Source organism: Eptatretus burgeri, chromosome 13 (genome assembly GCF_056783735.1).
Source record: "Eptatretus burgeri isolate ZD-2024b chromosome 13, Ebu_testis_v1, whole genome shotgun sequence".
Taxonomy (NCBI): Eukaryota; Metazoa; Chordata; class Myxini; order Myxiniformes; family Myxinidae; genus Eptatretus; species Eptatretus burgeri.
Window position 1 is genome coordinate 13,883,723 of NC_140973.1, and position 17,094 is coordinate 13,900,816.

Genomic DNA, 17,094 nt, shown 5'->3' on the forward strand with positions numbered 1-17,094 from the left:
AAATTCAAAATGTTTTGAACAAAAAAAAAAAAACGCCACTTGCACAAATACTTGTCGTTAATAGTTTGGCAAAATATTTGCAAATTTTAATGCTGCGCACATGAACCTGGGCCACAGCTTTGGAGTGCCGTGATTTGAAACGCAACATATGGAAGCAGGTTTCAAACCAAGAAAATTTCTCAATCTGATTATCGTGTCGGATCTTTTCAATTTACTGTACATCACTATAATTGTGATTCAAAGATGCATCTTTGAGCAACGACCGCAATTCCATCACATTTCCCGGTAACGTCTTGTAACCGCAGCCATGTGTTGTCCATGAACAGCATGCGTGACATCAGTTCATTACATGATTGTGCCCTTGTGTGCAAATCAGAAAAATAAAAAAATTAAAAAATGGTGTTTTCTACTGGGCTGGAAGGATAGCATGCAGGAATGCCGCACACTCGCCCTCTCGGCTGTCTAGCCTGGGTTTGAATCCCGACCCGGTTATAAAATGTCATCCTGGTGCTTCACAAGGCGGGTGAAACTTCAATGTGTGTGTCGTCCCTCCGATGGATGTGCAGCACACGAAGGAAGAAGAAGAAAAAATAATAATAGGAATGCCTGGACGGCCTTAAGGTTGCACACTTGCCTGTAAGCTGGCTATCCTGGGTTTGAATATCAGTCCACCTATGAACTGTGTGCACCCTTAAATGGATGGACTGTTAAGCTGACGGACCTGTCCGGCAGACCTGGTCATTGGTGGACATGATGGATCCCATGGTTTAATTTGCACTCATAAGAAAGAATCTAAATCCAGAATCACTGCTCACCTGCACTCATTTGTTCCTCTTTTTCCCCCCCTGTGGAAACAGCTTCCACATCTTCTTCAATCACATTCTTCCTTCCAAGTCTTCACAACTGCTGTTCACCACCATCTCGGATCCAAAACTATGATATCACTACCTGCGTTAACCCATCCCCCTGACCCCCACCCCTAAGCCCACCTCTTTCCAAAGTTCGAGTTTTTTTCCTTTCTGAGAGTTTTCGTCTGTATCCATCTTGTCCACCACATAAGTCCTTCCTTACTCCTCGTTTCTCTCCACATCCTTTGTTTGTCAAAGTCTTCCTCTATTTTCTATAACCCCACTGTTCGTGCCCCCCCCCCCCATTTTCCTTTTTCTTTTTCTTTTAGCTGTGGAGCCATTTAACGTGTACATCATGTCGCATACTTTATTGCTAACCTCACAAGTACTCATTAACACAGACGAGAGTGCATTATTGTCATTTTGAGCAATAATTTCTGGGACTTGTTCAAGCGAATTGCATTGCTCTGTGTGCTGCACCTCAATAAGGATCCAATAACAAGGAACTTTGCCGCAGGAGGAGGACATTCGGCCCATCATGCCTGCGTTACTCCAACACCAGATTAAATTAATCCATCAGGCTCTAGACAGTTTCACTGGGGGGATGGGAGAGGTGTTATATATGCAAATTAATTCATATTTAAAGGGAAAGTTTTTTTTTTATTGTTACTCACCATAACCCATTCGTAAGCAAAGTACCAACAAGTCCTACCGATTTCCCTACACCCCTCCATCTCCAATGCCTCTAGGTACAGATCTAATTCCAATTTAAACTTATCCACTCTTTCTGCTGCCACTACCTTTCCAGGAAGACTATTCCATGCATTATCTATTCTCTGAGTCAAAGACCCCTGCCTTACTACCATCTAAATTCTCCTTTTCTTTCCTTACAGGTCATGGCTCCTGGTCCTATCACTGTCCATTTTGTTGAAGAACTCTTTCACACTTATTTTGTCTCGACCCTTCATCATCTTAAACATCTCTCTTATCCCCTCGTAATCGCATCCTTCCTAATGTATAAAATCCTGTCTCCTTCAGCCACTCCTCTTAGCTTAGTCTAGCTTGGCCCAGACTCGATCTAGTAGCCCTGCGCTGAACTCTCTCTCTCTCTCTCTCTCTCTCTCTCTCTCTCTCTCTCTCTCTCTCTCTCTCTCTCTCTCTCTCTCTCTCTCTCTCTCTCTCTCTCTCTCTCTCTCTCTCTCTCTCTCTCTCTATCTCTATCTCTATCTCTATCTCTATCTCTATCTCTATCTCTATCTCTATCTCTATCTCTATCTCTATCTCTATCTCTATCTCTATCTCTATCTCTATCTCTATCTCTATCTCTCTCTCCCTCTATGTAGCTGTGACCAAAAATGAGCACAATATTCCAGATGAGGACAATATTGCTTTCACTATTCCGTGACGAGTTATGGAATAGTAAAAAGGTACGGCTACATTGTAGTATTCCATGGCTCCTTTTGGCCACTGGCCATGACTGGCAGGTTATTTTTCAGTCGGCCTGGGATATCCACAGCCTATAGGACCCTACCTTGGCAAAACTGTGGTTTACTCGCAGTATTTCCGAAGGTGCGGAAAACACATTTGGTTTGGTGCTCTCTCTGAGCTTCCCATCGGTGTGGATGAGGTATCAAGATCCAGAAGCCTGTCAAATTCAGCAATTTTACTTTTGAATTGTGGTTTTATGTACTCGGCATTAAATTTTGGGTTGTTAAAATGCTACAGCGAGGGCGGAAGTCATGGCCGGTGCTCTTGGCTCAGAAGGCACAGCTTGGCAATCCACTCTAACTTAACACTTGAGATTAGGGAGTCAAAATTTCCATGCACGTGATGTTTGATTCTGAGCTGTTTGATGTAAACCACAGCAAACTGAGAGATACATACTTTTGTATCATCCCATACCAAAATACACAACAAGCCTGTGTTGCCATCTGTGGTTCATTTATAACAATTTGTCTGGAGGAACCGACTATCCCAACATCTGAAAATGCTTCCTTGTGTGGATCGGATAATTTTGGCTGATAATCTCACTCATTTCATGACGACATTATTATTGACTACTATCGATAGCACACAATTAAGTGTGGTGTACAACTTACACCATTTACAAGGACTTTGCATTTCAGAGGAAACCAGTTGGCCTGTTCTGCCGAAAAACATTTCATCATGTGTTGTCCCAGTGATTGAAGTCTGCTAATTTGTTCAGAGAAAGTTGTTGGAAACATTGTTTCTTTTAATGAGACTCCAAAGTATTAATGGTCAGATATAGAAGGAATAATGAACAAAAATTCCAATCTCCATAAGGGATAATGATCAAAAATTAATACGACTTCATAATCACAGTATAAATATGTTATATTTTTTGTGTATACTGTGATGTGATTATCAATATAGATTGTAATTATCAATTCATATTATTTTTCTGTATCTGTATGTACTGTATAAATGTATATATGTATACTGGCAGGGTGTGCTTACACATTGTAAGAAATAATGAACCGTGCTGCTCTATTGTCTTGATTCGCTCACATGCATTCGATTTTTCATTTATTTATTTTCTTTCCTTTTTTTTCATTTATTTATATTTTCATTTACGGTTGCTTTTCAACGGTTCTGTGATTTTTTTTTTCATTACGAATTCGCGCCCACCGGCGTGTGATCGACCGCGTTTTTTCTAATAGCAGCCGCATCGCCCACCGGACGGACAATTCAGTCGTGACCTTCCGGAACAACGCCGGAACCCTGTCACGGGTGGGTTCTTAATCCCACCACGGCCTATTTTCTACCCGCGCAAAATAGGGTCAATCGCCGAATATCGATGTACCGAAGTACTCGCGCGGGTAGCCTACCGGGAGACTGTACCTTGATGCAGGTCGACTTGGACACGAACCGCTCAAGCAGTCTGTTCCGTTCTTCAGTAATAACCGAGCGGGTATTATCGCCCAACCTCGCCGGATCCGATTCTATTTACCGGGTGTTTAAAACCCAAGTACTATTCCGCAGTGCAAGATGGTATTCCAATAGGGGAAAGAGGACGCAACGAACGGGATACATTTAACCAAGCACATTTATTTACTACGACACACGTATACAGGGAATACTAAACACGCATGCAGTAAGCAATGCAAACACGTATACAGGCAACAAAAGCACTACAACCGACTATAAGCAATTACCAATGTACAGCACTTACACAGTTCTACTTATAGACGGCGCCACCAACATTCATTCAAAAGAAAAGAAAAGACTACCATAAAAGACAAGGGAGTCAGACAGGGTCCGTAGACCTTTATACCGTGGAGCCTTGGTGACCGAACGGGCCCCACGAGACCGTTGCAGGTTACCTGCAACCTCGTGGTGCCTTGATGGGCGAGTCGCGACGTCTGTCCCCATGGCAGCTAGGATAGCCGCGGCTGACTTTGGCCTTCCACGGGGCCGGTGAGATCTCTCCGGCGCTCTACACTCGGACGCGCAGGTTTGCGCCACAGAGCTGGCAGAGCAGCGCCTCCAGTCCATGTCCCTGGTGCCACGCCTGGACTCCCTACCGACGGCGAGCTCCGACGAACGGGTCGTTCCACGGACCGCTTCTCCACAGACAGGCCACCACGAGCCGAAGATCCCGACCAGGAAGAAAGAGCCACCAAAAGAAACCACACACACCCACACTTGGCTCCTGCGCGCCCTTATATTCCTCCTGACTTCTTGCTCCGCCTTCCTTCAAGCTCCTGTGGGAAGCTTCGAGAAAAGGGGCGTTGACCATGTCCAACCCTCTCGCCCCCCCCCCCTCTTGCGGCGCGCGGGGGGTGAGGGAACCGTTACATGGCCCAGGACTAGGGAGATTCATTCCCCCAAAATGAGGCCCCTCCTTCACATGACCTTTGACCTCTGGCTCGAATCACACTTCCCCCACACCAAAGCGCGGGAAAAACAGGCAGGAAAATCTGTGCGCCACCGATGTTCCTTCTTGTTTTTCCCTCGCGTTATCGAAATCCCTTGTTCCTTTTCCTCCGCAGAGACGACCTTCATGCGGAGTGGGTTGTAGTGTGGTTTGTGGGGAAGGGGATCGGTAGTTGGCATAGCGGGGAAGGTGGTTAGGTGGTTGAAATGTGGTTGGTCCAAAATAACGATAGTAAAGAAAAACGGCTATCTCAAAGATCACAGCCCTGTGACACGAATAAATCCTATTAAACAACGGTGGGGAAATCTAACTGAACACACTTATCGATCTAACTGAACTAAGGACCTTTATGGTGTTCTGCGAATTTCCACAGCCGTAACAATATGTATATATGTATACTAGCAGGGTGTGCTTACACATTGTAAGCAATAATGAACCGTGCTGCCCTATTGTCTTGGGTCGCTCACCTGCATTTGATTTTTCATTTATTTATGTTCTTTCTTTTTTTTTCATTTATTTATGTTTTCATTTACGGATGCTTTTCAACAGTTCTGTGATTTTTTTTTCATTTATTTATATTTTCATTTACGGATGCTTTTCAACAGTTCTGTGATTTTTTTTTCCTGGTGTATCAGCTTCATTGTCTGTCGGCATGCAAAATTACCATTAGTCCGAGTGTTGGCCAGAAAAGCGTACATTAGGGTACGCACAATGTTTTTCTGCATTTTTGCAGTATAAATATTTCAGAATTTTTGCAGTATAAGTAGGGTTAGCAATATAAATAGGAACACCCCCGACATCCAACTCAACAGCTGGTCGGTCAGCCTGGGACAACCACTCAAAGTAACCCGCCCAGTGGGCCTTCACTTTGGACTCTGTCCAGAGCCCACCACCCTACACTCTAATTGCAGTACACAGAGGGATGGGAGGAACTCAATGCTCAAATTATTCCCCTGTAAGCAGGATGAGAATCACTTGACAACAGGTGATGCTCTTTCCCCTCACAGATTGCTGGCACATATGCCTCCTTGTCCACCCTTAGTGCACGTACAGTTTTATGCCTCAACTCCATGAAGCTAGGCACTGTGACTCTGGTCAATGGTACCCAGTGTCCCTTGATAGACAAAATTCTTCTTCGCCCTATGGTGAGTTCCAAGACATCCACCGGCAACATCAAGGATGGTAGTCTTGAAGGCACTCCACGACTCCTCATAATCCTCCAAGACACGCAGATCCCCCAAATCCTTGCTCAGACTGTTCACAAACTCCTCAGCTAACCGCTCATCCTTGAGCTTGCCAACATACAGCCTAGGCTGGGATGGTACCATTCTCCCAGATTTAAGCTTCAACTTCAGAGTTGCTACAACAAGCCTGCACCCTGCAGTTCTGGATCAGCCTCCAGCGACCTTCAATGATCACATGGTCAATCTCCTTTGCCACACCACCAGCGTTAGAATACCAAGTCCAGCGATGAGCCTGTTGGTGCTGAAATCATGAACCAGCCATCCTAATTCTATAACTTCTTGCAAAATCGAGGAACATTGTGCTCTTCTGATTCACAGTTCCAGACTCATGGGGACCAACACATGTCTCATAACCATCCCTATCAGTGCCAGCTAATACACTGAAATCCCCCAGGACTAGTGGAGTGTCTCACCTGGGGCACTGATCAACCAAAGACTTGAACATGGCATAGAACGTCTCCTTCACAGTGAGATAATTTGCTTCAGTCGGAGCATATATGGAGACCAGGGAAAAGACACCCAAGGAGTGATGAATCCTGAGTCTCATAATACACTCGTTGACCGGTGTTACCTCAATTATCATGGGAGTCAGCTTATTGGACACAGCTACAGCAACTCCTTGGGCATGGTAACCATCAGAGTGACCAGACCAATCATAGGTGTAACCACCTACCATGATCTCGCCACTATCTGGTCTCTGAACCTCAGAGAGTGCTGCAATACTGATGTTCAAACACTGGGGCTCAGATGATAACAGAGACAGGTGATCATCCTCTCTTATGGATAGGACATTCCATGCACTCACCTCAGGGTTAACCCTCAGGTTAACATGTTAAGGGACCTCCTCACGTTAACCCAAGGAGACCGCCGTCTGGTGGACGACACCTCAGCACCACTCTGCCACACACCACCGCAATCTGACCCAGGAAGTTTCTCCTGTGCTTTTCCTCCTATCATCAAAGAATGGGGGTCCCGAAGCCTTTGCCTCAATCTCGTCATCCAGTGAGCTGCCCTTCGCAGGGCAGCAGCCCAGGAGGTACTCCCACGGAGTGGGTTTTCAGTTTTCTTTGCGTTTGTGGGTTTTTGGAATGAAGTGTTTTATGGTGGCCGGAGTGCAAATCCTGCCACCAACCTCCAAATTTTGTAGTAACCCAACTGCAGGAGGACATCCGCAGACACAGTTGGGCACAAGATATGGATGGCCATTGGCTCACAAGGAGCTCCTACATCCTTTGACATGTTTACTTTTTAATTCTGCTGGGTGTCTATATCCATACACTCTCCTCACCAAGAAACTTGGTGGGGAAGCCGGTTTAGTCACTGACAACCCGACCATAAAACAGGTTAGTATAGGTTTCCATGGTACCTGTAGAAAGTCACAGATCTGATCTGGGCTGACCTGATAATTATTCCTGATTGTCCTTTGAACTCGATCTTTGTGTATTTTCATTCAAAACAGCATCAATCCAATCACAAATTAATATTATACCATAAATATAACAAAATACAACATTACAAACACTCGTGGGGTAAAGGAAGAGAAACGTTGTATCGGGAGCAGCTTCTTTTGGTCTGGATCGAAACTCAGAATCATAATTAAGTTGAGGTATTTATGAAACCTCCCACCCACCGTTTAACACCGGCTGGGACCCCAATACGTTCCACACAAGGTTTGGCGGGGCTAGACCGAAAACTGAGGGAGTAGTTCAGGGACAGAGAGACAGACAGACAGACACTTCTGATTTATAAAATAGATTTATGTCTTGAAGGTGTGCCCCATGAACGCCATGAACACATATCTCAACAGGGACTCCGCCCAAGGTGCAAATCCCCCTTGGGGAGGGGGGCAAGTTAATTCGCCACAACCTCCATCGTGTGATCCCACGTCCTCCTCTCAGGTTTGGTTGCGAATGGATAAGTAACGACCAAATGTATTGCAGTCAAAAAAACCAATCAGACAGACACCAAATTGCGTATTTTAGTAAGAACACACACACATACACACACACACACACACACACACACAAACACACACACACACACACACACACACACACACACACACTGGACCTCTGGTAGCTTGTACATGTTGCTGCATTTGAGCCTGGGAGTAATTGCTGAAATCTATCTGTCTGGGTTCTTGCCGACATCTTTGTTCCTTTCACATTTCTTTGTGAAAAATTTGTTTTTTTTGTTTGCTTGGAATTCTCGTTATTCATTCTAATTCTTGCTTTTTCTTCTCTTTCAGTTTATTTTTTTTTTGCTGTAAGGCTCACTTGGCTGCGCCTGGATGGGTTTGAGGGTTTGTGGAGTAGCAGCTGGAACCCGAATCCTATCCATGATCCTCCTGATGACTCCATCTTTGTTTTTTACTTCTTCAGGTTCCTTCTTGGTCTTCCCTTTGATTACATTTGGATAGTTAAACTGTTGCAGTTGTGCTTACAGGTACTTGTATTTACTTTTTTATTATCTTAGTTGGGTTCAGATAGTTATTACAATAGTTACATTTACTTTCTAACTCCCCTACAATTGTTTTTCAAACTATTGCTGAGGCACATCCACATGTGTATGAATAAAGTATGGTTCATATTTGCTGAAGTGTCAGACAGGATGGAATGTAGATAGTGCTCTTTGAGCTGTGTAGTCTAGGTTCGATTCTTGACCTCACTATAAACTGTTGGGTTGGTGCTTTGCAGGCCAGGTGTTGCATCACAAAGTGTGCACTATGTTCCAGATGAACGTTAAGCCAGGTGTACCATCTGCTGGCATTGGTTGAATGTTTAAGATCCTTCGGTGCCTTTTGTGAAGAGTATACGAGTTATCACAGGCAATGTGAACAAATTCCAAAATCCCATCAAATCAGTTGAGAACATCAGCCGACAGGCCTACCCATATGGTTCGTGAACAGCTTGGGCCAAAACCCTCCCCTCGTGTGACCCCACAATAGGGTGGGATTAATTGTAACCGTTAAACTAAAGTAGTCACATCTGCTCAAGCAGGGAATGTGACCATGATGTAAAAACAGTAGTTTCCACTCCATAAGGGGTAATGAATGAAAACTTGATCCGGCTGAAAGGTTTTGTGGTCTTTCACAGTTGACCAAATCATATCGTGAACCACAGTTTAGGTTTCCCAGGAAAGTTTCCCATCCTTTTCCCATCCATCACTCTCACGGAAATTCCTTCCAGTTTCGAACGAATATTTTAATCCATATTTCAATTTGCACAGTTGTCACAAAATCCGATGCCAAGTCTAGCTATCACGCTGACATCGCGTTGCTTATTGAGTCAATTATGCTCTGGGATGTTTGCCACAATGTATATGGTATGAAAGGAATAAATAAATATAGCGTGCTGACTGTCAGGCGCTCAGCTGGGCAGTTTGAGATTACAAACGATTCACACCGAGCTAGGTTGTGCACGTGAAAGGTGAAAGCTTTGGACCAAGCAGCCAGCTTTGTTCTCATTTATGCTTTTTCTTCTTAGTATTTTCCTTATTTTACAATGGAAAATGAAGACTAAACGTACCATTTCCAACATCACTGAAATGGGATTTAATGAGGGGAATGGGAACCGAAATTGTCTATCCTGCAGGGGGAGCAGGTAGGTTGGTAGAATGAGGGAGGGATGGGGCAGAGTGGCTGATAGTGGTTAATGGGGCAGAGTGGCTCTTGTTTTCTGCCTAAATACTTCACGGCTGATGCATCCACAAATTGAGTATGCAACTCCACCAACGAGGTTGCGATGGACCTCAACACCAGTTTGCTCATCAATGTTGGGATTCCCTTGGCCCAATACCAGTCTGTACAAGTCAAATCATTGTTGCTCCACGATGTTGGGCCAACCTTTGCAAGAATAATTTAAATGTAGGCCAAACTTACACTGTAATCATATTCATATTCGACGATTTGGGTCACCCTTGTAGAAAGCAGTCATTGCTCTTCGCTGCGGTAACCGTTGCTCTGACTCGGACAAGGACTCGTCCTAATTGGGAGCGCATCACCTGCTGTCGTTAGCGAAATGTGATTCCGATGATTGTTAGTTTCCTCTGCGGGTGCACCGCTCTTCATCGGCAGAAGTTGTCATGAAAAACAAGATTGCCTTTTACTGATGGTGACTAATGCATTACAGGAGGACACAATCGTTTTAATCACTGAATAAAAGTGCTTTCCATCCCATGCTAACGCACTTGATATTTTGCCAGATGGTAATTTATTCGACAAGGAGCCATTTTGGGGCTGTTCGCAATTCATGGGGTTTTCTTAACGTCTGCTCACAACTGCACATACGAGGGGTGTTCAAAATGTTCTACAAAACGAGATACAATCATGATAATGCAATAAGCATCAGTTTTATTGTTTTCTATCAGTTTTATTTCCAAGTACACAACATATACTGAATAAGCGGTGTTATCTGGCACCCGTGGGACTTTGCCCCTGCCGGTTAATCAAATATGCCGGTTATCTAAATGTTACATAAAATGGTACAAAAGAGCAACTTTTAAATTTTGCCTTTGAAAAAGAGATTAAATAATATAATTATTACAGTATAGTTTAGAGGTAATTACCATTGAATTATGTAAAACAATAACGTACCTGTATTGTAGAACATAAATGAGTCTTTTGAAGTTGATGGACGATCAAAAGTGTCAACTTCAACTTTTTCAGACTCATCGGGCTCATCTTGTTGAACTCCAGAGGCTTTATCGAACGATTTCCTTATGTTGGACTGCTGCATTGTTTCTTGCCTCCTCCTCCTTATGAAATGTTCTTGTTGTTGAGGTGTAGCTGCATCACTTCCTGGGTGATGTAAGCCAAAACCTTTACCATCATAAGCCCAAGTGATATGTTCAGTTGAAAAGTCTGTTCTTCTGAGTTGTCTTCTTGTTGTTCAACTTCCTTCTGTGGATTAACAACACTGCCTGATTTCGGAGACGGTCATAATACAGGTCACTTCAACATCTTGGTCCACTTCAACATCTTGAAATGAGCGCAGTGAACACAATGGTGCACGGGTGCACAAATGCAGTCTCCGTGTGTGGCTGCCTGCAAGGCAGTCCCTGCAGAACACCGAATGGGCACTGACGCAAGCAAACGCAAGCAATGAACGGTGCACGGGCTGCCAATGCAGTCCCATGATGCGGCTGCCTACAGGGCAGTCCCTGCAGCCCGCGCGATGATCCTGGCGCACATGGGAATGAATGAATGGGGCAAATGCAACAAACACGGTGCACGGGCTGCCAATGCAGTCCTGTGATGCGGCTGCCTACAGGGCAGTCTCTGCAGCACGCGCGATTATCTTGGCACACATGGTAATGAATGGATGGGCAAATGCAACAAGGGCTAGCAGGCATGGGGTCAAGGCAAAGGCAGGCAGACAAGGCATGGCAAGGCAAGACAAGGCCGTTGTAGCAAAATGGGCCGGTGGTGAAGCTGACCGGCACAGGCCTTGTAGTAAAACAGCCGGCAGATGAACTGGCCGGCATAGGCCTTGTAGCAAAAACAGCCGGCAGATGAACTGACTGGCACAGGCCTTTTTGCAAAACAGCCGGCAGATGAACTGGCCCGCACAGGCCTTGTAGCAAAAACAGCCGGCAGATGATCTGACCGGCACATGCCTTGTAGCAAAACAGCTGGCAGATCAACTGACCGGCACAGGCCTGTAGCAAAACAGCAGGCAGATGAACTGACCGGCACAGGCCTTGTAGCAAAACAGCCGGCGGATGAACTGACCGGCACAGGCCTTGTTGTAAAACAGCCGGCAGATGAACTGACCGGCCCAGGCCTTGTAGCAAAACAGCCAGCAGATGAAGCTGGCCGGCCTCTTGTCTTGTACTGGAGGTTCGTGGAGGGAGTGCAGTGGTGCTGGCCACTCGGAAGGCGGGCTCGGACCACCCGACTGTCTCCCTCCCAACCTATCGCCTTTGCCTGTCTCTGTTCATACCCACCCCCTGTTTGCATAACACACCCAAATTTAGCCCCATCTTATTTTTTTTGTTTTATTTTATTTTTATTGTCCCGATAAATTCGTCTCCCTAACCCCCTTTATTGTCTCTGTCTGGCTAACCTATCCTGTCTCCTAGCCTACTCCCAACCCCTATGTTCCCTTCCCAGAGGGGAATAAGGGAGAGCTAGCGTCCTGTGTCGAGGCCCAACTAAGCCTCAGAATGGCCTCCTCATATTTCAGCGATCTACTTCACCCAATGTGGGTCCAGCGGCCCACAACGAGAGAGAAGGGATGGATGGTGCGGAGGGGTACACTTCCTATCTACCCTAACCATTTACTGTTAACTACCCCAGGGCTTTCCAAAAGCGCCTCTCCCTTAAACTATCGGTTCTAACAACCAAGATTTCCGTCGCCTGTGTGGGTGTCCTCACAAATTTTGGGCCATGCCCTCCAATTGTCCTCCCATGCCCTCACACGGTCTCATAACTGGGATGCGTGGCTCCCTTGGCAGGAACTACCCCATGCGATTCTCCAACGATGGCACCCCCGGGCACTACAACTGTCTCCGAGCCTACCAGCTCCCTAAACACTGTGGAGTGCCCTCCGTGGTGATTCCCCTGAAACGCTCACATGGCAGGCTGGCGCCCCGGGCCCCTTCCCTGCGTGCCCGTGCCCAATACACTGCCCACGCGGTCAATGGCGCCCCGGGCCCCGCATCATGCGGGCCCACCCGTGCCCACTACGCTATCCCGGCCCCCACTGGACCCTTGGCCTACCGCGGCTGACTAGCCCAGTGCCCGGGGTACCCACTAAGCAATACTCACCGTTCGTAGCCACGCTCCCAGCCCGTCAACAGGGCTCCAGCACCCCTCAAAATGGGTTTCGTGCCTACACTCCCACCAACAGCAAAACGACCTCCATTTTGTCAATTTGACTAACCCCCTAACTCACCTTATACTGACCCTGCGGTCCTTTTGGTGGGAATCACTCCTCCCCCCAATCACTCATCGCACCATGCATTCCACATTCACTCCATACACACAGGCTCGCTGGCCTCACTCACTCACCAAGTACATTTTCCATTCTCTTCTCACACATCGCTGATCACTGCCATTCTTCTCTACTGCATCCCCTAACTACCTCGTCATCCCTTAAACTCATGCACGTTCCTTTCAACACAACGTAGCTAAGCTACGTCCCCACTACACACTCACAGTCTGTCCATGTCTCAAATCCAAAAAAATCCATTTCCCATCCTAAATCTGAACTACAATCCCTCCAACTAATCCATTCCACGGGCTCCGTGAGGGCTTATCCCTGCCCAATGGAGCCGGTCGAACTAAACTAACCCATTCCCCTAACGAGTTCCATTCCTGTGCCCGGGTCAAGGGGGTCTTCCACCCCTTGCCCAGGGAATCCTGTTCACCCGAAGCGAGGCTTGCTTTTTTATTTTTTTAAATATATGCGCGCACCAGCATGGCAACTGCAACCTGCGCTTTCTTTCCGTGACGTCATGGCAGCTGTTTGCACTCCGCGCACCTCGTCCCTCCTCGGATGGTAACATCCGGCAGGGATTTCCTTCTGCTGGATTCCAACCATGTGTGCAGCCATGACGTCACCCTGAGCATTCAAAACAAGCCTCGCTTTTGAGGGGTTCCCCACGTGAACACATGTGCTCTGCTCGTCGGAGCTTCACAAATACACCTGCGTGGAGAACCCGTCCGGTCCAAATCCATATCCAGCCTACCTTCTGTCCTTCTGCGGGGTCGGCTCGAATCCAACGCGGCGTTTACGGACCGGGTTTCACCTGCACAGATGCGCACGTGGCGGCCTCGTGCGTAGCACAGCACAGACACCGCGCGCTGCCGTGCAAACCCGGCACGGTTCCCAAACCAGCTACGGCCGCTACTCGGCCTTTGTCCACCGTCAGGCACCATCTTCGTCGCACTCTCGCGCACAAACTCCCCCGTGCCACGACGCTCACACACCTCGACATGACATTCACACCGGGACATGCGGTTGCATGTTCCCGCATGCCAATCGTCATCTCTCTTACATACAGGGACCTCAGACACACGGTCTCTCTCACACACGGCCTTTCACTCGCGCAACACGCAACCACACACGCTGTTTCCCTCGCATACGCTGTGCCTTCCACACTCGGTGTTTCCTTTACGCACACCTTTTCACTCACGCTCGCCATTTCACTCACACACGGTGCTCCATCCACACACGGTGCTTCATCCACACACTGTGTGCTGGGAGGCACGCACTTCGGCTCACTCGCAACCTCGCACACCATTTTACTCACACGCGGTTCCTTTCACACAACGCCTTTCACCCACGCCATGCGCGCTTTTCAGCACACATTCGCCACACTCGTGAACACACATATCGGGACATTTCCAAGGGGGATTCGCTCTACCACAAGGTGTCCCAGGGCCTTCACACCCCCCAAGCTCCACGTGCACCCGTCCATAGCACTCGCCCCCTCTACCTCGCAAAGCTCGACGGACACACCTGGTCGAGATCCGCTTCAAGGGGGAATATTCCCTCCCCTTGTCCCATAAGGAGGCCATCCGGCTGCTTGCACCGGGTCACGAGACATTCCCCGAGCTCCCCCTCACTGTCCTTCACTAACTCAATGTGTGTGTGCTCGTCTTTCACCCTGTCTTTATCGTGTATTCTCTCCTCTACCGTTTCCATCTCCCACGTCTCTGTTATTTCTTTCACCTCATTCATTATCTCCCTCGTCTCTACGTGTCTTGTCGTACACGTCTCCGTCACCCCACTTAATTTTTCCCTCTCTGTCACCGTCACTTTCTCTGTCACGACTCTCGCCCAACACGTCTCCCGTATTACTTTGTCCTCACCCGCCTCCACCGCGAGGCCGACACAGTCCACACTCCCCCTCATCTCGTTCGCTCTAGCACGTGGCACCGCCACCTTGTGCTCCACTGCCCGCGTTTCGCTCCTTGCAACCGCCATCATTGCCTTCGTGCCCGTCTGCAGGCCTCGGCCTTTGTGCTGCATTTCACCCCGCAGTGTTTGCACATTCTCATCCATTTTCTTCTTTATTTCGCTTGTGTTTGCTTTCATTTCATTTTTCATATCTGCATTCATGCCATACATTTTTTCCAGCAAAATCATCACTAGCTGGACCATGTCAGGTGGGTCTGTGGCAGTCGCGTCGCCATCAGGCGTGGTTCCGCTGGGGGCCAGGGAGGGAATTTGACGGAGGAGGGAAGGGGAGGTGTCATACACCGCGGCTCCCGCCGCTGCGCCCATTTCGGACTCTGAGTTTGTTTGTGGGGGAAGCTCAACCTGCATTACGGGCATGTTCTGCACGGACATTTCATCCTGGGCTATAGAGTCGAACATTTCTAAATCCAATACCCCCTTCCCCCATTCGCCGTGAACCGCCATCTTGTTTCTCAGAATAATTTAAAAGCTCGTATTTTGGTGGGAATCGAGGGTCGCTCTCCACACCCTTGAATCCGATTCCCGTTAATTTTGTTTGGAGACGGGAGAGTTTGTATCCCACTCCTGACACCAGTGTTACGAATCTGCCGCCCGCCCAGCGTGCGAACGACCGCTTTTCACTAATAGCAGCCGCACGCCCACCGGACGAGCAATTCAGTCGCGACTTTCTGGAACAACGCCAGAAACCAGCCACGGGTGGGTTCTTAACCCCACAACGGCCTAGTCCGTATTCTACCCGCGAGTGACAGTGTCAATCGCCGTATATCGATATACCAAAGTATTCGCGCGGGTAACCTAACGAGAGACCGTACCTCTGCGAAGGCCTGCTTGGACATGAACCACTTAAGCGGTTTGTTCCGTTCTGGGATAACCGAGCAGGGTATTATCGCCAGACCTCGCCGGACCCGATTCTTTTATCAGTATTCAAAAACCAACTACCATTCCGAAATGCAATACGGCGGTTCAATATGGGAAAATGACACGACAAATGGGTTCACATTCAACTAAGCACATTTATTTACACACATGCACATATACAGCCATGCAGGTATGCAAAAACACACATGCAGTCATGCAACCAAACAAGCAATGCGCGCGACGGGCACAAAACACGAGCAAGGACCGAGATTTACCACCATCTATTAGTTATTATCAATGTACACTTAACAGTTTCTACTTAGCGGGACACGGCGCCACAACATTCATTCAAAAGAAAAGCAAGAAAGACTCCCTCATAGACAAGGGAGTCAGACTGGGCCCGTGGGCCTTTATAACATGGGGCTTTGGTGACTGAAAGGGCCTCACGAGACCGTTGCAGGTTACCTGCACCCTCGTGGTGCCTTGATGGGGCGAGTCGCGACGTCCCGTCCCCACGGCAGCTAGCGTAGCCGCCATTGATCTCGGGCCTTCCGCGTGGCAGGCGAGCTCTCTCCGGCTCTCCCCACACGAACGCGCAGGTTCACGCGACACAGCAGGGCTGCGCCTCCAGCCCGCGTCTCCCTCGCGACGCCCGGACCTCCACCGACTGACTGTTCCAAGCTCCCGACTCTGACACGAGTCCAGACCTCCACACAGCTCCTTGGCTTCTCCAGACTCGGTTCTCTCCACGCAGCTCCCTCCCTTACGACACACACACCTTGCTGCATTCAGCGCTCGCTTTTATTCCCCCTCCTTTCTGGCCCCGCCCTCCTTCCAGCTCCTGCGGGAAACTTCCAGAAGGGGGTGTTTTCCTCGTGGGTCGGGGTTTTTCGTAGCAATCATCCTGGTAGTGCTTCCCTATTCTCCCTCCACTCGCCCCTCCCCCGTCCCAAAGCGCGGGAAAGTAAGAGGAAAAATCCGTGCGTTATCGGAACGCCTTCTTCTTTCTCCATGGCAGAGACGGTTTTCGATGCAGAGAGAGTTGTAGCGTGGGTGTGGAGAAGGTGGTGTGGTGGTTGTAATGGTGGCGTGGTTGGCGTTGGGTGGTGGTCGTGAGGGTGGTGTGGTTGGGTGTTTGTAAAAAAGGTGGTTGGTGGTTTGGTTGGTCCAAAATAACGATAGCAAAGAATAACGGCTGACTCAAAGATCACAGCCCTGATGACATGAATAATTTCCTTTTGATCACGGTGGGGAAAACTATCTGAACACACACTTCACGATATAACTGAACTAAGGACCTTTATGGTGTTCTGCGAATT

The 17,094-nt window shown here is 47.9% G+C and overlaps 1 long non-coding RNA gene across 3 annotated transcripts in view; it reads left to right on the forward strand.

The window, feature by feature from the left end:
• The first annotated feature begins 8,248 nt into the window (after window positions 1-8,248).
• LOC147013878 (uncharacterized) overlaps window positions 8,249-17,094 on the forward strand; it is an 83,165-nt gene continuing 74,319 nt past the window's right edge. For all 3 annotated transcript variants that reach the window (XR_015050544.1, XR_015050545.1, XR_015050546.1), the window contains exon 1: window positions 8,249-8,371. This is a non-coding gene — a long non-coding RNA (uncharacterized LOC147013878). The remainder of the gene's footprint in view (window positions 8,372-17,094) is intronic.